Raw genomic sequence first — 27,961 nt, 5'->3', positions numbered from 1 at the left:
GGCAAAGCATCATCGGATACAGAGGTCATGAGAATCAGCAAAACATTATTGAGGTGCTCTGCCAGAACATCCAGTTGATGTAGGTAATTTAACACTCATTTCTCTATTATTTCCTCAGAAGTTAGCATTTTTGTGTTGTTTTACTTCCAATTTATGTGGCTTACATTTGGCTCGTTTCTTCTTTCATATGTTGTTTAGGAACAGAGAACAACTGCTACTGTGGTGGGTTGATATCCTCCAGTATGCAATAATCCACACAGCCACTCACTCACCCCTACCTTACAGTGAGATCAGGTACAGAATAGGAAGAGTGAAGGTGAGAGAACCCATTTAACAGCTACATAAAATAAAATTAATTAAAAACAACAACAACAAAACAACTTAAGTAATCACTCACCATCTCTCACAAGCAGACCAGTGCCCATCCAGTCTCTGATGGCACTGGCCACCTTTGTAGCCCCAAACCTCCTTCTTCCTCCTCTACCCCACTTTTTATTGCTAAGCATGACATTATATGGCAGGCAATATCCCTTCGGACAATTCAGGACAGCTGTCCTATCTGTCCCTCCTCCCAGTCTCTTGTTGACCTCCAAACAAGTTGACCTCCTAGCAAGGACTGGGAACAGGGTGGGAAAAAGGAAAAGATTTGATGCTGTGCAAGCACTGTTCAGCAATAGCCAAAACAATGGTGTGTTATCAAAACTTCTTAAGCCACAAACCCAAAACACAACACCGTACAAGCTTGTATGGAGAAAGTTAACTCCATCCCAGCCAGACTAGTACAGGTACCTCATTTAAGGTACCTTTTTTCAGAGAAGGTTATACGTGTCTCTGAATCAGCAGACTGATAGACTAGATGATATTGTGAACACGGAAGGAGGATGGTCCATTGGATGTGTGTACATTTCTTTGTTTTCACTACAGTGGCTTCTTGATACCTAGCTTTTAGACAGATGAAATGAACCGAGATGAAATTCATTCTTTAGTGATCAATCCTGAGTCTTTCTCCTGTTCTCTCTGTACTGGGTATTATGTTATACCTATCAGTGCGGATGTTATCTGTCCCCATACAAGTCTGATGTAGCTTATCATTTTATGTTTTAATACAGTGACCAAAAAAACCTTTTGAAATCTTCCTTTTTTATAAATCTTCTCAGCACTGAGTCCCACAGATCAGTAACATATATTTTGTCCTAGTAATGTATATATTTACTCAGTAAGCCTTGGTTTTGGATGCCTCCTGTCTGTGGATCCTACCTTCTTAGACGCAGAGCACAGTATCTCTGCCTACTGTTAAAAATGACTGAAAGACTGAGCAAAACCTCTAACTTGTGATAACTGTCAGCCCCAAATAAATATTGATTTTAAGTGTCAATTTTTAGTAAAGATAGATGTCAAAGCCCAGAAAACCCAATTACAGTGCAATAAAATACATTTCATAACTCTAACTTAAATGTGTGCCAATGCTTTTATAGCATAACGTGGAAAGACAGAGTATCCACCTGGCCTTCTTGGTACAATATATCTAGAGAGATATTTATTAAATTTATCTGATATATATTGTATCAATATAGCCAACTATATTGTATTTCTGCCATAGTTTACTTCATTCTTCACTTTTCTGGCTGCTTTTAATGAACTTTTAGTGTTGCTTTTTTCAGCTCAGCTCAGAAAATGCTGTTTCTACATGTGTGTGAATGTGTGTGTTTCTGCCCTTGCTGTGGCCAGTAACCTTTGAACTAGTTGGCCATTTCTAACCTGTTTGGAAGCAAAAATGTCTCAAATAGACTATCTTCCCCAAAATTTAATCAAACCAGGCAGCTGTTCGTGGCCTGCTGACAGGAAATGCTGTGGTATGAGCTCATCTCTTTTAGATAACAGTGAACAGCAAGAGAGCTGTGCTGACTACCCTCATCTCCGAAAAAAACTTCTGCTGGAGGCTGTGCCTTTTGAGCCTCACATGTACCCAAGCATGAGAGGCAGAGCCAGAGGACACCCAGCCTCACTGAGTCCCTCACCATCCCATTTTCCCACTTCTCCTTTGTGACAGGGTGGGCTGCAACTGAAGGTAATGACCAAGGCAAAAATAGATTGTGCTGTCTGCTAAAATGATACCACAGGGTTATAGTATTTTCTTTACTGTTTTTTAAACTCTTTTTTTTTCATAAAGACTGATGCCTGCCTTCTTTCCCAACCACCACTGCACAGTCAGCAGCCAGTTTCCTTGAGCTGTCTATACTGATGTGTTTTGAGATGTTTAAAAGTAATTCAAAACCTACCCAACTGCATGCGCAGTTTCTAGTGTTCTCCACATAACATTCTTCTCTTGCCTGGGTTTAATTTCATCCGATATCTCACTTTTCTTCATTTTATCACTCTCTGCAGTTTCTCATACTTCATTTGACCCACCTACCTCATTTTGTGTGACACAAACTTTGTCACCTTTGCTCTTCACCATGGTCTTCAAATCATTAATAAATATCCCAGGCACACATCTTATTTTTAATCCCTGGTGCACCCTACCCCTAGCCCCCTTCCATGCTGAGATGGACCATTTGTTCCTACTCTTTGTTTCTGCTCTCTCAACCATGGGCTTTTTTCTCCCCCTATCCATGCAGGACTTTACCTCTCACCTTGTGGTTATTAAGTTTCCTTTATAGCCTCTTCTCAGGAACTTTATCAAAAGCCTTTTGAAAGTCTAAATAAAATATAGCCATTGGTTGTCCTTTATCTTCTGTTTTGTTAACTCTTTCAAAGGCCTCTAACATGTCGGAGACACACAGTTTCTTCTAAGACAGAAATCATGCTGGTTTGTCCCTATCATATCACCCTCATCTATAGCTCCTGCTTTATAGTAAACTTTAATGATTTCCCTGTACCAGGAGTGTGTTGCTTAAGAAGAGAAAGTAGAGGGAGATACTCGTCTGTGGAGACTTTCCCTAACAGCCTTCTAGCTGGTTGGTTTATGTAGCCTTTAAGCCCTGAGGTAAGGAAACAGGAAAACAGATTAATAGACATAGCAATCTCCCCCAAGATACTTATAGATAAACACAGCCTTGGGCATTTAGAAAGTCGGATTTACTACACCTTAAAAGAGGTTTGTGAAAACCACGGCTGTTTTATTTTAAAGTATGCAGCCAAAGGCATGCACTTCTTTAATCTTTGCCACTCTTCCCCGATAGACAACCAAAAGCCCAAGTCCCAGGGTTTAGAAACAGTTGTGTATAAACTGGAAACAATCTCAGCAAGCCTTTATAACAATGAAGATCTCTTTGGGGGCACTGAAGTGGATTTGAACCGAAGCCAAAACACATTTCCAGTGCACAGGCTGTACAGAAACAGGCACAAATGCACAATTGATATTGGTAGGGTAATACAATTGCCAATATTTTCCTGGAAAAATGAGAATGCAGACAGTGATGTTTGAAGGTAGGTGTGTTTTATGCTCAGTATAGCACTGAGGAGCAAATCCAGGCCTCCACATTTGGCTAAATATCCCAGGTCTGATATCCCAGCTGTGACCCCTATTGCCTGCCAAGTGGCATTGCCAATGTCCTCACTTCAGTTCCCTGGCTGTCTGTATCACAAGGTGCCAGCACCTCCTCCATGTTGTTGGTGGGTATCTCACATGGGCCCAACTTGGGCAACTCAATGGTAAGTATTTACTTTTGAGTGCCATTGGAATTTTTCATTCATGCCAGCTTAGCCAAAATTTTTTATTTTTTATTTTTGTAAAGGAGGGTGTTGCCATTCAGGTTTCATCTCTTTCTTTACCCCTCCTCAGAGGCAAGATTGCATTATTGTTGATTTGCTTCTGAAATGAGAAGGAAGGACTCATATTCCCAGCCTCTTTTTTTTTTTTTTTTTTTTTTTTTTTTTTTTTTTTTTCCTGAGAGATCCTATTCAGTCCCTCCTCTCACTTCCCAGAAAACTGGTAAGCACTGTAATCAGAACCCTGACTCCTCAAAAGGCTCCTTATTCTTTGAGTTTGTGGTCTAGGTTGTTTTTTACATGGTGCGACAATGTAATGGGTTTACTTTATTACTTGGAGAAAAGATGCAGGACTAATCTCAGCTCTCTTTGTTGTTGTGTTGGTGTATTTTTTTTTTAAATTATTTTTATTTTTTAATATTTCAATATCCTCCAGAGTGTTCTCAATTCTGCAAGGAACTGCAAGTCCCTCTGGAGAGGTTGAGGGCTTCTGGACAACCACAAACCCTGCACTGTTTATAGTCAGAATTGCTGAAATGGGTATATCATCCTTGGACTATCGCGTTTTGCTTGTATTTATAGGACTCCCTTTTTGAGAGATGATTTCTGCCACAGATGCACCCACCTGCACACACAAAGAGACTCACACATACAGAAACAAGTTGCTGATGTTGTGTGTTAGGAGCTGGGGCTAGCACTCTATTTTGTCTTTCCTTCCAGTGTGTCTACATAAGCTTCTCTGGGCACTCCTCATCCCCAGAATCCTGATTTGTCCTTTTTTTTTTTTTTTTTTTCTTTTTTTTCCTCTGCCTGAAGCACAGTTTGCTCATGCTTAGGTGATTTACTAAAGACTGCATAACTGCTTGGAAATATGCAAGGCTGTTTTGGCAGTACTGGTGTAGATATTTCAGTGCCCTGCCTCAGATTGATAGTGTTTCTCAGGGAAGGGAAGGCAGCTCTGGAAAATGTTTGAGTTCAAAAGGAAGAAGAATCTCTTTAATCACTCAGGCTCTCAGGAAACCCAAGACCCAGTGGGACAGTCTCCTCATAGTAAAGACTGTCCCAGAAAATCAGTGGCATTTGAAAGCAAGATCACAGCCAAGGAAGCCTTTGCAATGCTGGAGAGGGCCCCAGCAAATGTGAATGAAATGGCTACTGCCTCTGCTGCAGCCAAAAACTGGCAGGATGCTTGGGGTTCAGTATTTCAGGAAGAACTTCATATTCATATTTAGCAACACCTCCTTTTTTGTTTGAAATATCTGGGAGGGTTTGGATCAGATAATTAGTATTTTAAAAACAGTGTAACTCAAGGATCCATTTCAGGTCTCCTCAGATAATATTTAGGGACTGATCTTCACTTTCTTTCTTTCTTTCTTTCTTTCTTTCTTTCTTTCTTTCTTTCTTTCTTTCTTTCTTTCTTTCTTTCTTTCTTTCTTTCTTTCTTCTTTCTTTCTTTCTTTCTTTCTTTCTTTCTTTCTTTCTTTCTTTCTTTCTTTCTTTCTTTCTTTCTTTCTTTCTTTCTTTCTTTCTTTCTTTCTTTCTTTCTCTCTTTCTATTTCTTTCTTTCTTTCTCTCTATCTCTCTTTCTCTCTATCTCTTCTCTTTCCTCTTTCCTCTCTCTTCCTTTTTTCCTCTTCTCTCTTTTTTTTTTCTTCTCTCTCCCTTCTTTCCCCTTTCCTCTTTGTTCTTTCTTCTCTTTCTTTCCCTCTTCTTTCTCTCTTTCTTTCCTCTCTTTCTGTCCTTCTGTTTCTCAATATATGTATCCTGACTGACTCCTATGAGATTAATTCAAACAGAGCAACTGCTAGATTAGACCTTAATCCCTTTTCCATCCATTTAAATCATCCTGAATGGTGAGGGATTGCGGTGTGTTCCAGTGCTGGCCTAAAACTCATTTTATTCTGGCATCTTTTTGTTGTTTTGCATCTGTTTTCTGTCATTTTTTTTTTTTTCCTTTGGCAAATTCTCTGGCTTCAGTTGTATTTGTAACTTGCAATCTTACCAATATGGTCTGGCAGTGATATCTGTCTTGAGGGGATCACTTTTCCCCCCTCTCGCTCTGTAACAAGCAGTTGATTCTTATGAAACATCCCTCTCCCATCCGCTTGGCTTTGCTCGGCAGCTCCATGGGGTGTGAACTTTGAGTCAGCTCAGATTATCTCCGTTTATAGCTGTTTTTTTTTTTTTTCCACAATGCCCCACCACACCAGGCGCTGACTCCCACGTACGATAAAAAGCCAGTGCTGCCCCAAAAACAGAGGGCGGGCTGCGATGTAGAGGAAAGCTACACAGAAAAGAGTTTCCTCGGGAGAAGCGGAGGCTACCTCCTGGTGACCAAAGCGCTCTGGGGGGTGTTTGGGGGGTGACATTGGGCAAAGCCCTGGGACCACCGGGCCGGGGCCGGGGCCGGGTCTCCCGCCCGAACGCGGGGTCGCGACGCCCTCTGGTGGGGGGCGGCGGCCACTGCGGCGGGTGGGGGCTGCGGCGGGGGCAGCGCTGCGGGAAGGGGCCTGGGGCGGCCGTGGGTGGGCCCCCAGCACTGCTCGCCTCCCCCTGGCCGGGAGCAAGTACCGGGCGTGCTGATCCTGGCCCTGCCGGTCAATAAACCGTCCGCTCCTGCCGCCTCAGTAGATAGGAGCACAACCCCCCGCAGGGGATCCGGCCCGGACTCTCCCCGCTGCCACGCTGGGGTGTGGGGGGGACGTGGCCTTTGGTCCCCTGTCGTCCAGGTGGACCTGGCACTGGAGGTCATCCCCACACATTGCTTCTCGTGCTGTCTCACGGGGTGCTGCACCCTGCTTCTCATGCTTGCATGCTGGAGGAAGAGAGTGCAAAACAGCATCGGAGCAGCATAGGTCTCCCCGCTATCCAGGAGCCCCCATTAGAAGGCAATGTAATAATTAAAACTCCTAGACCTTTCCAGCAAGAGCAGATACACTCATTTTTCTCTATCCAGTTCTCACGCATGACTTTCCTAGGTCATTCTCTGCTTTCTGTTTTGTGGTGTTCTACTAAAGCAGTAAGAGGTGAATGGTTTGAGATATGGCTGTTGACCTCTAAATTTTGGCCAGTTCAGGTCCACTTTCTGTGCGTTACCGATTTAGTCCATGCTTAAACCCACTATTGGATTAACCAGGTCAGCAAGAACCTATGCATCAGTTTTTGGGATAAATAGAGTGGATTTCTTTTTAAGAGTCAACAGAAGAGAAATGTCACATTGGCCCCTCTAACAATATGCAGGAGGTAGTTACGGAGTTCAGAGCAGAAAGACTTTCTAGCAATGAGCTCCTAGAGTAGGGAGGGTGCTCCTTGGTATCTGGCGTCAAACATGTTTTGAAAGTGTTGTTTGCTCATTGTCACTGGTGCCAGCCCAGATCTCCGTTTGCCAGTGCTGGTGGTTTGGCATCACTGATCTAGAGTGAGATCAAACAAGGGGGAATACAGAGCCAGAGCCTCAGTTTATTTACCCTAGTGTGAATGAATGGAGACATGCCAGTGTTAAATGTAGGTAAGCAAATATATAATCTGCCACTTGGGCTCATTTTGACACTTAGTAAGAATATCGTACAATGCATCTTGTTGGACTACACTTAAAAAGCAAAGACTGTGTGCATCCGCATTATCCATAAGCTCCTAACTAAAGAGAAGTATTGTAATATTAGCAAAATGAAACACAAATGTTGCCTGATTCCATATCCCCATTATCCTGGGTAACTTGCATCTCTGTAATTTCCCTTTTGTGGAGTTTGTTCTCCCCTTTGGCAGAAAGAATAACAAGTCGTATATGAAATACCCTAATTCTCTTAAATTGTAAGTGTCATGTGGAGATTGGACTTAACCAAAATAATGACTTAAAATATGTTGTAATGCACCAAGTGTACCATCAAACAATATAGAACAGCCTAAGATGATACATGTATTTTCAATATTCTTTTATCATGCATAAGAATTTTTATTCTTTTCCCCCATTGTTACATGCTGACAATGTGTTTAGTAGCTTGGCACAACTGAATTTTTCTGAGGAACATTGAAAGAGGATAAACAAGAAATGCAGTCCATCAGGAGAGCTGAGAGCACTGATCTTTTGTTCCTGGTGAGGGGGGTCAAGGTATATGGCATCCTATACTTCACCATTGCTGATTTATATGTGTAGCTGGGCCTCTGTGTTTTACAAACCAAGTGAAATAGGTAACTGAAGTTATTCTGAGTTCAAAATTCCAGTTTTGTTCAGTTGTGTGAAAGTAGTAGAAATAGTTTTAGCTTGTAACTGTAAACCACCTTCTTTTACCTTGCATTTCAAGGTATGTCTTTTACAGTCTGCTTCATGCAACTGTGTTTGCAAATAGGCAAACATTACTTAACCCTCAGATAATGCTGTGTTTAAATGATTTAAACTGTTTGTTTGATTATTCATGAGTTTTTTTTTTTTTTTCTGCTGACTTTCAAAATAATATATACAAAATAGTATATTGAATGAATTTAATACTGGCTATTGAAACAGTAGCATTTAAGTAAATATTAAGTAGTGTTTACACAAGGCCATTTTTTTTTTTTTTCTTTAGAAACTTAAGTATTGAATCAGAAACTTGATTCAAAATGACTCATTATCTAAACAAGGAAAAGAAATACCTGATCTCTGTCTGATACTCTGAATTTCAGCATTATTTTGCCTAGTCTTGCAAAGAATTGCTCTGGACAAAGAAAAACTCAGAAAATAATTTCAACTGAAAAACTGAGAAGCTCATGACATTCTGTACAGAAAAAGAAAAGAAAAAAGAATATTTTAATTTAATAAGTTATTCACTGCAAATTCACCCAGCCATAACTGTGAAGTAACTTATTCATATGGAGCTTTGGAAAACATTAGCACCTAACTTGTCTTTCATGCTCCTTCTGCATGAATATCCCTGCAGGATACACCTGGCTTGTTGCATCGACAGTGAGTGGTTTCCAAGATTTCCTTCTAGGCCAACAGTTTGTAAACAGCCTTTCAAAATGCTATAAAAATTGTTCTCTTTCCCATTGGCCCTGGATAATAGATAGAGGGAGTCCTGAACTCCGCTCCATCTCTCCTTCAGTTCTCCTGAATCTGAAGTCCAGGGTTAGAAGCCAGTTTCTCTCGGATTTCCTTCATGGCTGAAAGTCGTTAACAAGGACTTTATTACTGTAGTGGATGTAACATGAGGGAAGAAATGGCTACTTCTGGCTATTTGCTGAAGTAATCAGTTGCACTAATTATATACCAGCAATCCTCTGCTGCTACTTGAGGAGTTCCTCCAATTTCAGTATTTTTTTTTTCCTCTGCAGAATGAAGGATCTGGTAACAAAAGGCCTCATGTTCTCCAACCATTTATCAGGTTGTTGTTGGGTGACAGTAACTTTGTTACACCTCACACAGGCTCTGCAGGATATTTACAACCTTCCTTAACTTCAGAGTTGAGTCCCAGCTCTCTGCACATATCTCTGACTTTTTGCTTGATTTGGGCTGCCCTATGTTTGAATGTCACAAGCATGTTGAATGCAGTTGTGTTAGGTTATGGTAAGTGTCTTTGGCTGTTGAAGGGAGCAAATTGTGCTCACTGTTTTTAGGACTTGTGCTAATGATCAGAGACCATGGCCAGAACTGGAACTGTATAGCTATGCAAATATGAAATCAATTGTCTTCCCTGGTACAAAGACTGGAGGCAACTAGTCATTAGTTCAAATGAAGAGCAGGGAGGTGATAGTCAAGATCATTTTTCATTTTAGTATATGTCTTCCAGTTGGATAATCCTATGTACTTTTTGTCCAAAATATGGTTCATTTTCCACTTCCATATATTCTGTAGATATCGTGTATCACAAGCTGCTACATTTCTGTCTTGCCTTCTAGGTGCTGCCAAAGGCAAATGACCTTCATCACCAGCATTTTCTCATGGTGGAGGGTGGCTGGGATTAGAGGAAATAAAAAATTGTAATGAACAGCTCAGTGCAGCTTGGGTCACTTGAATCGTGTTAGATGGCAAACTGTATTCTTACTGTTCCACCTGTGCAGCCGACTCATGTTCTGAAGAGGAAAGAAACCCCTTTTCTCAGGTGTGTGCTCTACCTTCACAAGGAGGTTTGCCTGGCCTCTTTCGCTCTCTCTGATGCACTCATTCCCTCATTTTTTTCATGTATTTTTGTGCCAGCAAAAGTAGTGGATTTCACAGAATGAAGACAGTTAGGCAAACAAGGTAATCACTGAGGATTTTATCAGTCAGTTCCTCAAAATTAAACTGAGCAACATTTATCTGGGAAAACATAGCATTGCTCTGGCTGGCGAATTTCCATTACTCTTGCATAATGTGGATGCATTTGGCATAGACATACCATGAGGTTCAAGTCTCAGCAAAGAATGCCAAGTAGTCACATCTGCTGGCTTGGGTGCCAGAGCAAACACTCAGTGTTGCCTGAGTCAAGGCTTATGCTTCTCTTGGAGTTCAAAAGACTAGTGGAAGCAAAATTATCTGTATAAAGGAATTTTAGCTGAATGTTCATATAGCTCTCAAACTTCTTCATGTTGCTCTGGGGTTTCACCACTGATTAGCACCCAGATAACTCTTCTCCCTTAGCAGACCAGTAAGACTATATTCTGGGAAAGCACTAGGCTGATAATTTAATGTGGCTTCTACATGAGAAAGATGTGAAATTCCTGTTTTGTATCACTTGTAGGATTTCACCTATTCTTAAGTCATGGTGCTTGCAAGTAGTTGCTTAGACATCCAAAGAAGTTCAGGTCATATTTCCTTACAATGCCAAGAACAATTCTCCAGTGGGAAGAAAGTCTGGTAGGTTGCTCCCATTCACAACTGCCTTGTTAAACTCATGTAGACATGTATCCCAAGGTAGATCTCCCATTTTCTCTTCCTTGGGAGCAAATACCTGAGACAACCAATCAACCAGCAATTAAATTCCCTGTTTGATTTCATAACTCTTGTGGAATGGCTTGCCTTACAGATAATATGAACATTTTCCAAGGCTAAATGGGGCCTCACATTTCTCTTGACTGCTGTTTAATGCATAAATGTAGTTACACAGTTCAGTATGATAAACTCAATGCAGACTGATGATGAGAAAGGAGATAAATTTTATTTTTCTCAGCCACAGGGTAGCTGGTGTGGGGTTCTGGGGTCAATACAGAATTCAGTCCATCACCCCACCCCAACAGCAGCAAGAATATATAGGGGTAAAGCTGCAGGGAAGGTGAAGTTGGACACTTGTCATAGTCCAAAAATGTACAAGATTCCCACATGACTGCCACAACTACCTCAAGATATGGATATCAGGGATTATTTTTAGGTTACTGCTGCAGACTGAATGGTGTCACCACACCTCTGGACAGTCAAGACAAATAATCCAATTACAAGAATAATGTAATGTAGTCTGTTGTCTATTTTGTTGCTGTCTACTCTGTGTAATGATTTTAACAGATTCTAGATGCTAGAATGTGGTACTGTAAGTTACATTTTTTAAATTTGGAAGAAACAGAGGTTTCACTCCAACATCCTACCCTTTCTGTGTCCTGCAGAAACCCCACAAACCCCAGCACACACTTACAAATCATCTTTAAAATCAAACTATTTTAGTGCAATCCAGCAACAGTGAAATTGCTTTTATTACACTAAACAGGATTTCAGTTATTTCTTATATTCATAATTGCTACATTTACAAGAGCTCTACCAGCCAGAAGCCCCTTATGGCAGGATTATTTTATCACATGGATAGTCATGGAAAAAGGGCAAGCATAGTCCACCTGCAAAGCCACATTCTCAAAATAGTCTTACAATAAGCTACACTATGAAAGAGCAGCCCTAAAAGCAAAAGCCCCCCACAAGGACTGTCCCTCAGTCATTTATCTGCACTGGCCTCCTGAGTATGAAATGCCACCACGGCTGAGCACAGAGAGCTGATTTATAACTGAAATGAAGCCTGCAATGGCTAAAGGTCTACATGAGACTGGAGAGTTTGTTTGCTGAGTTACTATGCAAATTTAACAATTAAATCTTCTCTCTGCTCCTGAGGGAGTGAGGGGGATTACTAAGGAGAAGGAATTTGACATGATAGAAAAAAAATAGAGATGAAAATGGAAGGATTCCCTGCAGTTGATCAGCTCTGCCCTGCACAGTAGGCATCAGAGCAGTTAGAGAGAATTACTACAGAGATTTCCAGGAAGATTTGTACAGAGCAGGGGAAATACAATGAGGAAATATAAAACCTCCACCATGTAAGTCAACTTTTATTTGTTTGTCTGTTTGCAAAACTGAATTATGAATTTATCTGCAAGGCCTCAAGTGAACTCCACACTTCTTGCTTCTGCATCCAACCAACTAAAAAGATACTAAATAACCTCAGAAAGAAATAAAATAAATAAATAAATAAAAAGAAAACCAAGAAACAGCAGCTCCCTTTGGTTTGACTGATCCAAGTCTTTTATTTTTTTGTACATATATATATATATATATATTTTTTTTTTTTTTACTACCTTCACTTCCTAAGCTTGCTGGTTTGAACAAGAGACTTCTGTTTTGACAGCCTGTCTCCTGGGTTCCCCACTGAAAAGGCCAAAGCTCCCAGTGAAGCAGCAGTAGCTGCCTTTAAGCAAGAGACGAGCACTCCTGGCTTCCCTGTACTGCATGCAAATAGAGACAGACGCTGCTCCCCAGCTCTGCCAAGCTCTCCTTCAACGTGCCTTCTGCACGGCAGTGGCCGGTACAAGTGATCATCCAGCAGCGTCTTCTGAGTGTGTTAATGTCTCTGACCCTGGCCCACTGATCACCCGCTTTGGCAGGGGACTCGTCATCTGTACAAACAGCATCCACCGAGCCCACAGACCCCCGGCTGTACGTGACGGGGAGCACTGTTTTGTGCTCTGGCTGCTCAGCACAGCCTGGTGAAGGGCAGCTGCCCCTTCCATGCTTGTAAGTAACACTTCCATGACAACACCTTCACCTCATTAGTTTTGTTTGTTTGTTTCTAAAATGGCAGTGTGTTTTCTAGTTTTTTTTTAAGTATGCTAAAGAATGGGCCATCATATCTGTTACTAAGCTACCCACGGGGTAATTCAGGAAAAGGCTGGAGGCTTTAAAAACAGAGGAGAGATGATCACAAGGCAGAAACTATATTTACTCCTCCAGCCTCCACCTCACCACCTGATCCTCTGCTGTTGTGCCAGAACCAGAGCCAGCTACATATATTTGTAGTCACACATGCACAAAAGTGTTTTTAATCAGAGCAAGGAACTCTAAACCTCCAAATAACAAAACTTCAAGCAAGGGCAGTCAAGATGCTGTTCTCTTTCACCTTGTTGTCTGTTTATTTCTTTGGTGAAGGAAAAAGTGCCTTCTGCCTGACAAGAGAAACCTAGGTAGGCAGTGAACCCCAAAAGAGCTAAAGGGCGATGGACTGTATGGGAGTGGGGAACCCAGTGGGTGTTCAGGGCAGTCATGAAGGTGATCTTAGGGTGGAGACATGTAGTAGTTTCCCAGGGTCATATTGCAGCTCAGGGCTGTGAAGGCACCAGCCACACCTCATTTTTGACCTAGCTATGTCCCCGTAGCCAGAGAGCTGAAGATGTAAAATTGATGTCACTATTAGACATTAGTGACATAGATGGGGAGAAAACTTGTAGCCATGAAACATGCCCTAGACTTGCACCCCAAAAGAAAAAAACATAGAGAAATATGCAGAATTCATGTGAAGACTCCACTTAGTCATGTCAAAATCCTTTACTGACTGCTCAACATACATTTACAACTTTTTTAAAAACCAAATCCAGACTGGGAATAGGAGATTGTAATGTAATGTGTGATGTAATAATCTGGACTCTGTCAGAATTTGATAGGGGATGCCAGCACAATCCCTTCTCTACATTAATGGGGGAAAAATCCACAAGCAAACCATGGTTTTGCTTTGTTGCTTCCTGTACAAATTATTTAAGGATCAGGTGCACAAGATAGCATTAACCAACAGTTTGAGCAATATAGGTAGCTGGCACTACAGAGTAATGCTGAGAGTCTTTTTCATACAAAGGGAATTTTCTCTCCTTTCAACCCTGAAAGTTGTAGTATAAAGGGAGGAGAATTGCCAAAAAGCTACTGCTGAAGTCTATTGAGAGCTATCTATAAGTTAGAAGAATCCTGTCACTTTGCATCAAAGATTGTTTTCCTCCCTAAAACCCATAAAAACTAGTTAAATCTCCAAATCTCTATACAGAGATTTCTAATAGCTTTCACAACACAGATATTTCAAGGCACTGTTGTGTGGAAGATCATGCATGTGCAGTGGATATTCACATATTTATGTTCTTGCCAAACTTGAATGCCTTTTTCTTTTTTCTCCTGTTATAAAGACTGGACCTTAACTGGAACATGTGGACGGAGATGAAGAATGGCAACACACCTGGTTTTCTATTTTCTTCTCCCCCAGCATACCCACAGACAATTACCACAGGTAATTATCATGGATGTTATAAGCTGTGCACATGAACAGCAGCCAGCCCAGCATGGCAGGCCAGGAATAAAGATTCATCCAACAGACAAATACAGCACCAGTGGTGGTGGGTGGAAGGAGGACAGGGGTAGCAGTGCACCTCAGCTGGCTTACAGCTAGGCAGTAGAGAGGGAAGGATGCACAACGTGCTGCCTTCTCAAAGCCAGTGGAAGGAGAAGACAGAAAATAGAGGACTGAGCACGGGAGGTTGGACCACAAAGAAGAGTATATGTCACCTTCAGGGAGGAGGTAGTTCTGTAAATGCTGATTCAGGTATTGTCTGAACCAGGACAGGGAGATACTGAGACGAAAAGGCTCCTGTTTAACAAATTACTGTACCATGACTATCTGCTTGGGTCTCTACCACTTTCTTCCCAGCAGTTTCTCCCTCCTATAGCCTGGTTTGTCTTATTTGCAGTGGCAGTTTGGCTCAGAAGTCCTCCCTCCTTCTCTGCCGGCTCACCTGCCACCCCTTCCATCTTTCAGAGTAGCCACAAATCCTCCACTATGGTCCTACCTTTTGCTGACAGTGCTTTCTGCAGTAAGCAGTTCTGGTAGCTCAACTTCAAAGCCCCTGTGTTGTGGCATTCAACAAGTCACATTTCTTTTGTGTGCCATTCATCAGTGTTCTCCATCTTGGGATGGGAATAAGAACAAAAGACACAAACTGAGCCTGAGGTATGCTAAGAAGTGGAAGAAGCCTTCTGCATTGCAAGCCAGAATGCCCATCCCTTAGCTTTATAAACATCATCTTAACTCACAAAACTGGAGAAAGGAAAAATTTAAAGTCTATCCCAAAGCATTTTTTCTTAGTCAAGTTAAACAATTTTCTCTTGATCAGCAGGGTCTATTAAGGAAATCATCACAGAATGATAGAATGGATTGGGTTGGAAGGGACATCAAAGACCACCCAGTTCCAACCCCCCTGCCATGGAACCCCCCCCGCCTTCCACTAGATCAGATTGCGCAGGGTCCTATCCTACCTGGACTTGAACACCTCCATGGATGGGGCATCCACAACTTCTCTGGGCAACCTGTTCCAGTGCCTCACCACCCTCTGAGTGAAGAATTTCCTGCTAACATCTAATCTAGATCTCCTCTTTTTCACTTTAAAACCATCCCCCCTTGTCCTATCATTATCTGCGTGGTTAAAAAGTTTTTTTTTTTTGTTTGTTTGTTTTTTTTTGTTTGTTTTTTGTTTTTTTTTAAGCCCTTTGTATGAATTGAAAGGAAATGCTGATATAACTTCTTCCTTGGCCACGTGAGCACTGGTGTTGTGATAATCAATGTAAAAAGCAGTATCAGTGCTCTGAGCATCGATAAAAATCCTAGAGAATATTGAATAGAATGTTGCAAACAGTGCAAAAATGGATCATATCTCAACAACAACAAAAAAGGTTTAGAAATTTTCCTTGAAAAGTTTCTCTCTTTAAATGTTATGAAAAAATATGGAAATAAAATGTTATTTGTCCATGCTCCTAAAAATGCTAACTTATCTGCATGCAGATTTTGACAGCTTCAGGCCAGAATAAAGTAGCCATTGTAGATCTTGAGCACACATGTTACTACATATGTAGCAGCTGTGTGCCTGTGTGTGAGAACAGTTGCAATAGGGACAGCCTGTTATTAGGAAGCAGATATGCTGAGTTGCAGGTTCATGTTACCAGGAGACTCAAAAAAGTTGAAACTCAGCCTAACCAGGCTGCCAATGGCCTCTAATGAAAATTTCCATTTGGAAAGGCTTGATGTTGACTTGGCATAACACCAAACAAGCAGCCTGCTGCAAAATTTTACACCAATTGTATTTCTCCTAATTAAACCCTGTCTGACCTCAGCATTAAGAAACAATTTGTTTCAGGATATAACCAGCACACATAAGCAATTACATTCTGTTTGCCCTATTAGCATTATTTGGCTTCTATGCTTTCCAGTGCTCTTACTGTTGCAAATGCTGCCGGGGAGCCAGAGGTATAGAAAGTGTGTGGTACTTACAGTCTTTTTTTTTTTTTTTTTTTTTTTTGGGGGTGTGTGTGTGTGTGTAGAGGGTGAAGGGATAAAGGGAAGAGTGGGACAGAAGCTTAAACTGAAAATATGATCGTCTTTTAGTCAAATCACAGGCAGCAAGAAAAAGTGATCAGATAAGGCCTTCAAATTTATTCAGGGACAGAGAAAGACAAAGTTAAGATGACTTACACAAACCATCGAGAACACATGTCAATTTGATCCAACTAAAAAAAAAATATGAGAAATTAATTAGTTATTATATCTCCAATATTTCTTTCTTTATTTATTTATTTCCTCCAGTTCTTTAACTTCTGCTTCTCACCAGTCAGTTAGAGATATCAGAAAGGATGGACTTTGGTGTAGTGGCTGTGAAACATTAGAACATAACCTTTAATACAGGACAACTACCCCTAGCAGGACACAGGATGCACTTCTTGTCTTTGCCTTTCTGACAGCCAGGGGACAGCAGCTGTGGAAAAACAAGTGGTTTGGTGGTGGAGGTGAGGGACCATGCTGCACCTTCAGTGTTAAGGGGCATCTGTGGAGATTTTTGTAGTCCATCAAGGGTAATTTTCACTGGCAGTTCAGTACCCCTCAGGCACAGAGAGGAGAACTATTTATATATGGGATGCAAGGATATAGAAATCATCTCTACATCTGGTTTGTTCACAGTCCAGAGCTCTGGAAGACCCCTGTTCCCCACAATTGCATTGGTCCTCTTTAAAGAGCTACCATGGTGGGGAAGCTGGAGAGAGGGCAAAAAGAAGGGGACATCCTCTTGCCTGTTGCCTGTTTTTTGTTGTTGTTGTTGTTTGTTTTGTTTTGTTTTGTTTTGTTTTGTTTTGTTTTTTTCCATATGCACAGAGTGACTAAAATGTGAAAGACAGTGGTCACAATGGGATAGGGCTAATGACTGAATCAGAATTTCCCTTCTTTCTTTGCCATTATGAGACCAAGGAAGGCTTTCTAGTGCTCAGATATTCAAGGAACCGACTGGAAAATAGCAGCAAGATGTGTCTGTGCCAAGGCCATTAACCCTCTGTTCTTGCCAACATCAAATTAAATAAACTGAGAAAACAATTTGCATAACACTGTCACAGCGATATACAGTTGAGGCAACCTTTTGGAAAACTGAGCTTGTGAGGAGGTAGAGCAGAGCAGACACAGACAATGACTGTGTGGTCAGGCCTGCTAGTGATTGAGCCTGACCTGTGGAAACAAGCTCCACAGCTTTATGCACAGCCTGTCATGTGCTGTTATCAGATTCCTGTGAGGCTCATATGGGCCATGAAAATCTCCCATGAAGGTGTGCCTCCTCCTTTGACCTCTGCTGCAAACTGCTGGTAAGTTTTCCAGGTGGTCTTTTAGAAGCTGATGAGATCCAAAAATGTAAGTATGTGAACCATTTTAAAGCAACAAGACCACGTCAAAAATAGAATCCATGGTTACTGGAGAGCATGGAATCAGCTAGCACAAAAATGCATAAAAGTGATCACTTCTATCACTGCCTGTACCTGTTCAGGCCCTAGGAAGGGACAGAAAGGAGGCACTTGCTTTTTACAAGCTGCTGATCTGCCTGTTTTGAGAAGCAGAGTGGTAGCAGCCACTTCCATGGCTTTCTTTCATGTGAACTGAGCATATCTGTAAGGCACACCTTTACCAGCTTTGAGTCCTTGCTGCTTTTTATGGCCATATGGCAACAGAGTACCAGGATTTGGGGTCCCGGATCCAAGATCTGAATCTATGAGATGAGACACAAGACAGTATATGGCACATCTGGAAACTTCAATCTCTATGCTGAATAGGCACAGCTACTTACAGATGCTTCAAAATTGCTGTAGATTAGCAAAAATTTATATATGGTTAATTATCAAAGTATGCTTTAACTTGAGATATTCTATCAGCTCTCAAGGAAACATTTAAGGCTGAATAAATACAAATATGCATTTTACACATTGCCTAACTACCCTCACTCTTTTTCAATGTATTTGCATATTTAAGTAATAGGGTGTAAAGAACGTGTTGTGCTATCCCTCCTATAAACCCAAGAGAGCATGGCTAAATCCTATGCTACCTCCTTGAAAACATAAAGCTTAATCTTATTTAAGTGCTAACTCATGTAGTTTGATTTTCTCAAGGTTTTGTTCACCCAAGTTTGCCTCATCAGAAAAACAACCACCCAAATACAACCAACCCTGGCACCCACAAAGTTAAGAAAAACCCTACAAAAAGGGAGGCTCTCCCTTTGGAGCTGTCTGTGGGCAGATACAACATGTTCTTTACAGTCCATTGTGTAAATATGAAAATATGTGGAAATGGAATATATTTAGGCAAGTTTTAAAATGCATAATATTTATTCAACTCTAATAGCTTCTTATTAGGAGTCAATAGAGTCTATCAACTAAATGGGTATTTCAACCATTTTCAATAGACACATTATTTACTCAATAGACCATAATGATTCTGAAGGAGGCATTAGGGTCTATTATGCAAATCTGTGTGTATTGTAGGTGTATTCAAAAATAGCGAAATTTTGACCCTGGCTGTTCTACAGATTCTGATGCCAGGGCTCTTTAGAAAGCAAATTTTGTAAACCTAGTTGGAAAGAAATAAAAAGGTTAGAAGTAGAACAGTGGAAATAATAGATTTTTTGGGTCAGGCTACTGAGAAGAGAATAAAAATATATTTTTTTCCATTCAGCTTGAAGCATTCTTTTTCTTTATCAAGAAAATAAATAAATAAATAAAATAAAGGAAGTAATAATATTGTTTCAGAAGAAAAGTTTCTTTTGACACAAAATGTTTTCACTTTTTTTTTTTTTTTTTTTTTTTTACCAAGTAGCTCCACAAATAACTTCATTGCACTTTCGTCTGGTTAGCACATTCTCCCAGGAGATGTGTGGTGAATAACCTTCTTGACACTGGATGTGAGAGAGAGGGGCTTGAACATGAACTTGGACCTTTGCTAAGATGGCAATGCCAGTCTCCCTGTGCTCTTGTTGGTCAGACCTCCAATTTCTTTCCAGCTACAATGCTCATGAGTGTTTCAGGCTGACTGAGAACAGATTATTATTATTTTTTAATGAATTTATTGCAGAAAAAACTATACAAATGGCCCATCTTTACTGGCATGGGGCAGCCTTAATAGCACTTGGCAGCTGACCTGATTCAAAACTAATAGGTATTAATGAAGGTGCTCCATCCGATTTCAGTGGGTTTTAGCTCTATGTTCCTTGTTGCATGCCTGATACAAAGAGATTTCTTTAGGGAGCCTTACAAGCATCCAAGAAGAAACATATAACTAAAAAAAGATAACTTCTCACTCACATAAAAGCACACAAAACTCCCTCAACTTCAACTGAAAGTGACAAAATAGATATCTTCATTCTTACAAATATTGGAAAAACAAATATTTTTCTGAAAGAAAAGGTAATAAAAAGATTTGGTCTGGCCCATACCAAACAATTTAACATACAGCAATGAACCCTGGACAAAGACATCCAGACTAACTTGAGGACCAGAAGCAATTCATAAGTGGTTGCACAAAACAACTGGCTATATAACTTGTGGAGTTAGGATCTCCAGGCACTGAGTGGATACTGCTGTCCAGTGGTTTTGGTTTTCCACTGTGACTTTGCATTGTGTTGCTGAACAGAAAAACACATAAATGTGACGCTAAAAAAAGCACAACAACAACAACAAATAAACCAGCAAATTGACTTTGCTTTCACTTGCAATGTGCTGGGAGGTTATTTTGGTCTAAAAGGTTCCTTTCTTTATTTTTAATTTTATGCTGAAATATTGAAAACCAAACCAATGACCACATGACAGCGCTGTATTGTTGTCTTCCTCCTTCTACCATGGGCTCCTCTCCACAGGCTACAGCTCTGGCCCGGGGCCTGCTCCTGCGGGGGCTCTCCATGGGCCACAGCCGCCTCCAGGCCACATCCACCTGCTCCACAAGGGGCTCCTCCACGGGCTGCAGCGTGGAGATCTGCTCCATGTGGGACCCATGGGCTGCAGGGGGACAGCCTGCTCCACCAGGGGCCTCTCCACAGGCCGCAGGGGAACTGCTGCTGCATGTCTGGAGCTCCTCCTTGCCCTCCTGCTGCACTCACCTGGGGGCTGCAGGGATGGTTCTCTCTCCTCTTTCTGCTAGCTGCTATTGTGCAGTTTATTTCCCTTCCTTAAATCTGCTCTCACAGAGGCACAAACAATACCACTTACTGGCTTGGCTCTGGGCAGCAGTGGGTCCCTTTGGAGCCGGCTGAAACTGGCCCTTATCTAACATAGGGCAGCTTCTAGGCTCTTCTCTTCACTCAGAGGGTGTGAGGCACTGGAACAGGTTGCCCAGTGAGTCTGTGGATGCCCCATCCCTGAAGGTGCTCAAGTCCGGGTCAGATGAGGCCATGATCTAGTGAGGGGTACCCATGCATAGGGTAGGGGGTTTGGAGCTAGATGATCTTAGAGATCCCTTCCAACACAAGCCATTCTATGATTCTATGAATCTATGACTAGGTCTGCTTGTACTGGGAACAAACACATTAATGTCTGCAGAAAAATTGTCAGTTATAACATACACAGAACAACAGTGACTGAGTTGCATTCATTACCTAAGTGAATCTAACAAGAATTTTCCAGAAAGGACACAGTTGCTGGTGAGACAGGGTTGTGGAAAAAAAGTAACATTTTGCATGAAATTGTACTGTTTGGAATTGTTATTAATTCATTAATGGAACTGAATATCAGCTAATGGACATATATTCTTGGTTGTGTACAGCTGGCAAAGTTTGAAAAAAACAAATGGGTTTCCAGATAGTTAGACCCTTCATTGAAATCGATTGCTATTACAGCCTACAGGATGACAAAGATGATATGAATGTGTTACATTATATAGTATACTCTTCATATAATACTCTGGAGACCTTACAGGGCAAGTTAACAATGCTGCCACTTATAGTTGCCTTATTTTCAGCAGTGGCAGCAAGAAAGTCTACTTCACACAATAAGGTCACTAGTGAACATCAATCCAGGTCTCTACAAACGAATTCTGCAATTGATAGCAATGTGAGCCAAACAGCCATTTCATGACATAAAGCTGACAAATTACTATTGCTGGTTTGGAGCTTACAGGAGTGAATATGAGGTAGGCATGGACAATACATAAATGTTAACTAGAATTGAGGGTGAAGATTGGTCCTTGACTAACAAAGCAAAGCAAAAGAACCCTAGTTGTGTTAAGCTTATCTGTAATTATTTATAGTCTCATGCCAATAACAACAGCATTTTTTTTTAATTTTTTTTTTTTTTCCGTCTTTCTGGAAAGAATTACTGGAATGAGTTTTGGGGCATATGAGTACCCTGGAGGTGCTTTGGCCCATTACTTTCTCTTAGACCATTTGCCTTTAACTCTCACTTGAGCTACTGTTCAACAAAGTTAATAGCTGCAAATTCTTCAGGGATGGTTTGTTAAATCATGTCCAAGAAAATAAATATAATGAATGAACGATCTCAGGAGAAAGCCCTGACATTTAAAAAAAAATGTAAATGAGTCTCAGAAGTATCAAGTCATGAAGAAGGCAAAGTACATTAGCAAAAATGAGATATGTTTTGCAGCAATTAGAGGACAAAATAAGTCTTCTCCAGGGGACCACACCCAAGATCCCGAAAGCTCAGCCAGAAGCCAATTGTGTAGTGCATCCTGGCATCTAACAGGACAGATCTGAATGTGCTTTGCTCATAACTTCCTTTGCACCCTCACAGCATTTCAATGTGCTTCAGCTTCCATTGAATCAATGGGCTTTGATATGAGGAAGCTGGAGCACAGCTTTGAACTCCGCTGAACCCAATTATATCCGGTCATTTCAGAGAGCTGTGGTGGTGTGACAGCAGACTTGTACTCTCTGAACTAGGAGGCAGAGAGTTCATGACTGACTCGAGCATTGTAGCTGCAGCAGCAAATTCATACTGTGCTGTGGTATTGCAGGTTTTACGCTCCAGAAAAGAAATGGAGAGCTGAACTAAGAACTGCAGTAATTAATAGGAAGGTATTTGGCGACTGGTGTCTGGTGTGTGCTAGAGTTAATGCCTTTTTATTGTCATGGCACAAGTGGTAGGTTTTACCTCTGAGAGGTCCTGGAGATGTGTAGGGGATTTAAATCCTTTGCTGGGGGGAAGTCAGCCTTTTTGACTAGCAGTATAGTGCATACCTTTTGCCTTTGAAAATGACACTTGCTTTTTAATGCTTGAGAGAGGATGAGCATACCAGGGACCTTAATTTCCTAGAGATACAGGGAATACCACATCAAAATGATAGTAGAAAGCAGACTTTGTTTCGCCTGTGGCTCGTGTAATTAAAACCTAGCCTTGTGACAGAGTACTACACATAGAGAGAAATACACCCTTGGGCAGAAGACTGCTGAAGTCTTATGCATTGCTAAAGTCCTATTTAAGCCTTTTTTTACTTGGCTTTATTAAAACCAATTTCTTTTCTCAGCCTTGAAAATACACCTGTGAAATGGTTCTGTGGGCCTTTTCCAGCACTGACAGCTTTCAAACACTTCTTGCTAATTCTGTTCTCACATGGACAAAGCCACCAAATCAATCCTGATCTGCACTATATCAAGCAAGTGCAGCTTCTACCTGATTCTCATGGCTGTCACTGATTTCCTCAAGAAAAGAGGAGGGGACCAAGAAGACCTACATTTTCAGCTTTTTCTCAGGTGGAAAAAAATAAAAAAAAAATGTAAACCTTTCACATGTGAACACATGCATATTTTAGTTCTCTTTCCCATTAAAAGAAGCAAAATTCATGTTAACTGCTAGCTATTCCTTTCTTATCATATATTTCAATTAAAGGTAAACCTTTGCTTTGCTTTTGAATATGGAAGAGATCTTCTGAGACCTACTTTTGCTTTGTGGTCAAGTAGTGAGTTTGACATTCCCTAAATCTCTGCTAAACCCGTATTTTTCTTACACTTTTAAGACTGAAGTTTGGGCTCTTTTTATTGTCCCTTATGATTGATGGAATACTTTTTACTCTTTCTAAATATAATTTTACATGCAGGAAAAGTCTTCTTGGGATGGATTCTGACTAATGCCATTTGGAATTTAAACCCACTGACTTGTTATAATGCACTGTTTTGCAGTTCCGATTATTCCTTTTATTCTTCCTGTAAAGCTGCCATGAAACAATAGTGAAAAGTGAGTATTTTCATGTGCTGAGGAATTGTGCTGAGGAATCTGTGGTAAGAAATTCCTGGGTTTCTAATCATTCTCTTGATCTTGAGGGGATCATTTTCAGGTAGTCATACTGAAAATGGGACAGCAGTAATTTAAAAAGCATATTATGAGACGAAGAGACTCCAAGATTTTAAGTGACTGAAGACCTAACCCAGGTTCTTGGTTATTATAAGCTGAGACAAAGTTCATGGAAAGTAATTGTAACAGAATGAAGAGGAAATAGTTGCTCAAAAAATAGAAGGGGGAAACTACTGCTTCTCAAATGTTACCAATAGTCGTAAAAGCATTATCTAAGTAGTGTATCTTTTTTGTCTTTTAAGAAAACATGAAAGATACTAATTTTTAATTTCTAAATAGCATTAAATTTCGCAAGAGGAACAAATGGAAAAAAAAAAAAGTTTCATTATATTACCTCCAGAATTTCCAGTAAACTACTTCTGATTACTATTCAAATATTAAGGTTTTCTGACTTAATATCACGCCTTTAAAAATTAGTTCTGTTATTTCTAATAACTTTCTTAAACATTTTTTAGAGACATTTCATACATAAGCAAATGTTGTTATTCAGCTATGAAAAATTTACAATGGCAAGAAGAAGCCAACTGCTAGAAAAGTAAAAATGGACTTTGTTAGTGATTCATATCTCTTAGGTTACTTACATATTTAAAGATTTCCAAGACCAAGGCCTCAGGTTTTTGCCAGAATACCTGAATAAATGTCATTTACAATACTACAAAGATCAGTTGGATTTTGAAGCTCTGAAGTTATTTCATACTTCTGATATAATGATGTTAATTTAATTGCTTTAATCAAAGCAAAATAGAAACTTCAACAGAGTATTAATAACCTCAGCCTCAACAGAAAGTCATTTGATCATGTAGACTCAAATTTCTTCTGAAAATCATAGAGAAACCTCACTGTGGAGTAATCTGATGCTGAGTTTTTCTCTCTATGGTGATAACATTCAGTGTAGCGACAGATTAACTTTCAGAGACGAGAAACAGATCTGTTTGGTTTTGTTGGTATTGTTATGATTAAGCTGCAGACACTCTGGTATATTTAGTAAGACTCTGAAAGGCAACTGATTTTTTCTATTCAGGTTTTAAATACACGGGTTCAGCCTCAAACATTTGAGCACTCTATGTGTTCTTTGTCCTGTGGCTCTGGAAAAGTCATATATGGTCTCGTAGAAGTCCACATAGTCTGAGAATGCTGTAGAGCATGACGTTTTTTGATAAAGATCATCTGTGATTTTTTTTCATCCATCTGTTGCTGCTGTCCAGTTGATCAAACCAATTACATATCATTCAGTTTTCCATTCATTATAGTTAGAGCTGACGCAGAGGACAAAACTCCTACAGGGTGTAAATCCCCTGAAATCAGCATAATAGAGGTATCATTTCAGAATGGTTAGTGCCAAAAAATCCCACTGAGAACAATGAGAGCTGATGTTTGCTCATTTAATTGTCTTCTCTAATGTCTCAACAGGCTATGAAGTCCCAAGGACTTATAAAAATATAAGCTCCATGTTCTAGCCTGGGAGAATGTATCACTAGTGATCTTGTATTCTTCCACATGGTTATGTGAGAAGGTCTTTTGGTTTCCCACCTATGAGCAAGGTGTGATGCTAGCTTCACTAAATCTGTCACCTTTCTTCTCAGCCTGTGTTTACACTCATATACACTGTATCATTTTGTTTGCTATATTTAAATAGGAAAAATATTGTGGATCAGCTCATTACAGCAAATGCATGCAACTCTTCTGTTGCAAAATTTATTACTTTTCTCAGCATGTTGTCCTAATCCCTTTCTCTTCAAATTCACCCAAATACATTAACTATAACTCATGAATTGCTAGACCATGATTGGTTAGAGGGCTTCTGTGCTCTTGTTTCTTTTAAACAAATTGCTATTTTATTTTTTATTTTTTATTTTCTTCCTTTTCAAAAAGGAGAGAGGAGAATGGAGCTGTCACCCTTCTCCCTCTGCCAGAAGATGTGTCCCTCTCTCCAGGCATGGGAACTGTGGCACCATCGTCATTGGGAGCTGCTGGTGGTGGCGGTTCCCTATCCTGAGGCACGTCTCTGCTCTTCACTGACTTTTCATAGTGGCAGAGTGATTTCACAACTGACTTCAGGTGTGCAGTTTGAATGCCACTTTTCCAACTGCTCCGTGGTTCAAATAAGTTCATCCATCCCTGACACTTGCACAGAAGCACTCTGAAAATACATTATTTAAGGCCTGCCTTCCTTGGTGTTTTAGAAATAAAGGTGTAAACTTCCTTTAAAGGTCTGAGAACAAAAAAAAAAAAAAAAAAAAAAAAGACTTCTCGGGCAGGAAGAAGTGAAAGGCCAGCCTTCAAGCCACACACACCCTCAGAGGGCCCTTCCATGAGAAGTGAGAATTACTTGAGCTAATGTTGCCGTATCCCTCTCTGCACCTAAGGATGGTGAAACCACCGAGGCGTGCTATGCTGATACCTCCATGCTACAGTCGCCAGAGGGGTGGCGTAACGTTACCACAGCAACCACACGTCTGGCCTAGCTCTTTCTGCCGGGCTGGGGAGGCAGGCAGGAGCATGCTTGAAAGTTTTATCAGGTTTCTTAAAGATTTATGATGCTTCCTTGCCTTCTGCTATTGCCCGCTTGACCAGTTAGCATGGTTGAGAGCAAACAAGGAGACTGAAAAACGCATGGCATGGTAAACATATTTTGAAGGGTATTGTGAAGGGCTGGGATCTGGAGCTTCAGCAAGAAGTGTGAGGGGAACTGGCTGTATCTTTTTTTCTGATTTTCATCAAATGTGCTTTTTCCTTCTCCCAGAAGTGCTTCACAGAGGGGTGCCCACTTGAAGACTTCCAAGTACCAAGGCTCTGTGTCTCTCAAGGGTGTCAAAATCTGAAGTTTTTCCAGTCAAAATCTGGAGATTTCTTTATTCTAGAAAGTCAAGACTTTCACAAAATATTAGCTTTTTGAAGCCTTTCAAAAGATGGGCTTTTCACTCCATTACAGAACGAAAACAAGTTTGAAAGCTTATGAACTGGAATTGCTGTTCTCCAGATAGCAGTACATGATGAGTATTTCCCTTAAATAAATAAATAAATAAATACATGCATACTCCGGAAGACTGTAGTAGCAATCCCGAGTAGAGCAGTAAAACCAATGTACGGTGGATGTGCTGGAGCAGGATGGTGACAAACGGTAGCAGTTTAAGAAACACATCTGTGCGCGTGGCAGTGCGAAGTGCAGATCTGGGCAGCACGTGGTGCACAAGCAGCATCGCTCTTTGGAACCACGTCTCTGTAAAGCAATAGAAAAGAGATGAGACTGTTGAAGCATGGGATGTAAGAACATCTGCCCTTCAAAACAACAGTAATGCATCAGGTAAATGGAGGTGAGCTTGAGCCACATGCTGCATCTAACATAATTAAAGGTGATGGAAAAGTGCAGCTGTTGGAAAGGGGAGATGTGGTTTACTATATCCCTCACAAAGAATGCCTTTGTACAAAGAATGGAGCAGGAAATCAAGATGCACTAGATTTGTACCAGCAACAGGATCTCTCAGTAGATATTCTGCAGCTTTCATCAGGTACTTGGTAGAACCTGCTGCAAAATGACTGCTTTATCTGGACACATATAAAACATGAAGCTACACTTCCATGGATTATGGCAGGTTACATCTTGTTATGAGGAACAAACCATGTCCAAGGGCTTAGCCCTCCAACTTCTGGATATCTGTTCATAGATGAAATCTGTGGATAACTGTCAGGACAGTGTGAGAAGTAACAGGCAAAACCTAGATCAGTTTAGTTCATAGGGCAAAAAATGAGAGAGAAAAGGCCTGGTGTAATGAGTAGTGTAATGAGTAGAGTGGATCGGCTTCACCGTGGAAAACTGTTAGATCACTTTAAGAGTCCAGAGCTATTGTTTATGTGAAATGTCCACTGTGGATGACTGGAATAAAAGAAATAAATATACATATTTAATATCTTAGTTCTGTGGTTTATTTTACTACGCATCTTGATGTATAAGATCTCTAAATGGCTGAGCCTGCTGGTACTTACAAAGATGAACCATACATCACTCATAACCAAATAAAGCAAATAAGGATGTGGCAGACAGAGAGAGCACTCGAGGATTTTTTTTTAATTATTTTTTTATTTTTTCCCCTGACAGTGATGACTCAGCAGCACAAATGTTTTGAAATAAAGAGGATCAGAAAATAAGAAAATTGGAGGACAAAAACCTCGCTTTTGGAATTAGTAAATGGAGGGCTGTCACATAGGGAGGTTTCAAACTGAACTGACAGGATTCAGATGAATACTATGTCTTGTCTAGAAAGCATGACTTTTTCCACTGTGGTTCCAAGAATAAGTCAGGTGTTCTGCCTGATTTTCTTACAAGTTCCTGTAACAGTAGCTGCTCAGCATGGGCTTTCGTGTTGTGTAACTCCCAAATAAGAGGCCTCAGCTGTGAAGTAAATCACTGCAAAAGTTATC

At 40.7% G+C, this 27,961-nt stretch overlaps 1 long non-coding RNA gene across 3 annotated transcripts in view; it reads left to right on the top strand.

Moving 5' to 3' along the window:
- LOC137854123 (uncharacterized) overlaps positions 1-27,430 on the top strand; it is a 250,109-nt gene extending 222,679 nt beyond the window's left edge. For 2 of the 3 annotated variants that reach the window (XR_011094966.1, XR_011094967.1), the window contains exons 14-18: positions 12,264-12,649; positions 14,080-14,180; positions 22,719-22,944; positions 23,371-23,425; positions 25,415-27,430. This is a non-coding gene — a long non-coding RNA (uncharacterized lncRNA). The remainder of the gene's footprint in view (positions 1-12,263; positions 12,650-14,079; positions 14,181-22,718; positions 22,945-23,370; positions 23,426-25,414) is intronic. The other variant, XR_011094968.1, reaches the window with a different exon arrangement.
- Positions 27,431-27,961: the final 531 nt, after the last annotated feature.

The sequence above is a fragment of the Anas acuta genome, chromosome 3, assembly GCF_963932015.1.
Source record: "Anas acuta chromosome 3, bAnaAcu1.1, whole genome shotgun sequence".
NCBI lineage: Eukaryota > Metazoa > Chordata > Aves > Anseriformes > Anatidae > Anas > Anas acuta.
The sequence above is the reverse complement of the archived record's forward strand: the minus strand, read 5'-3'. Positions and strand labels throughout refer to the sequence as shown.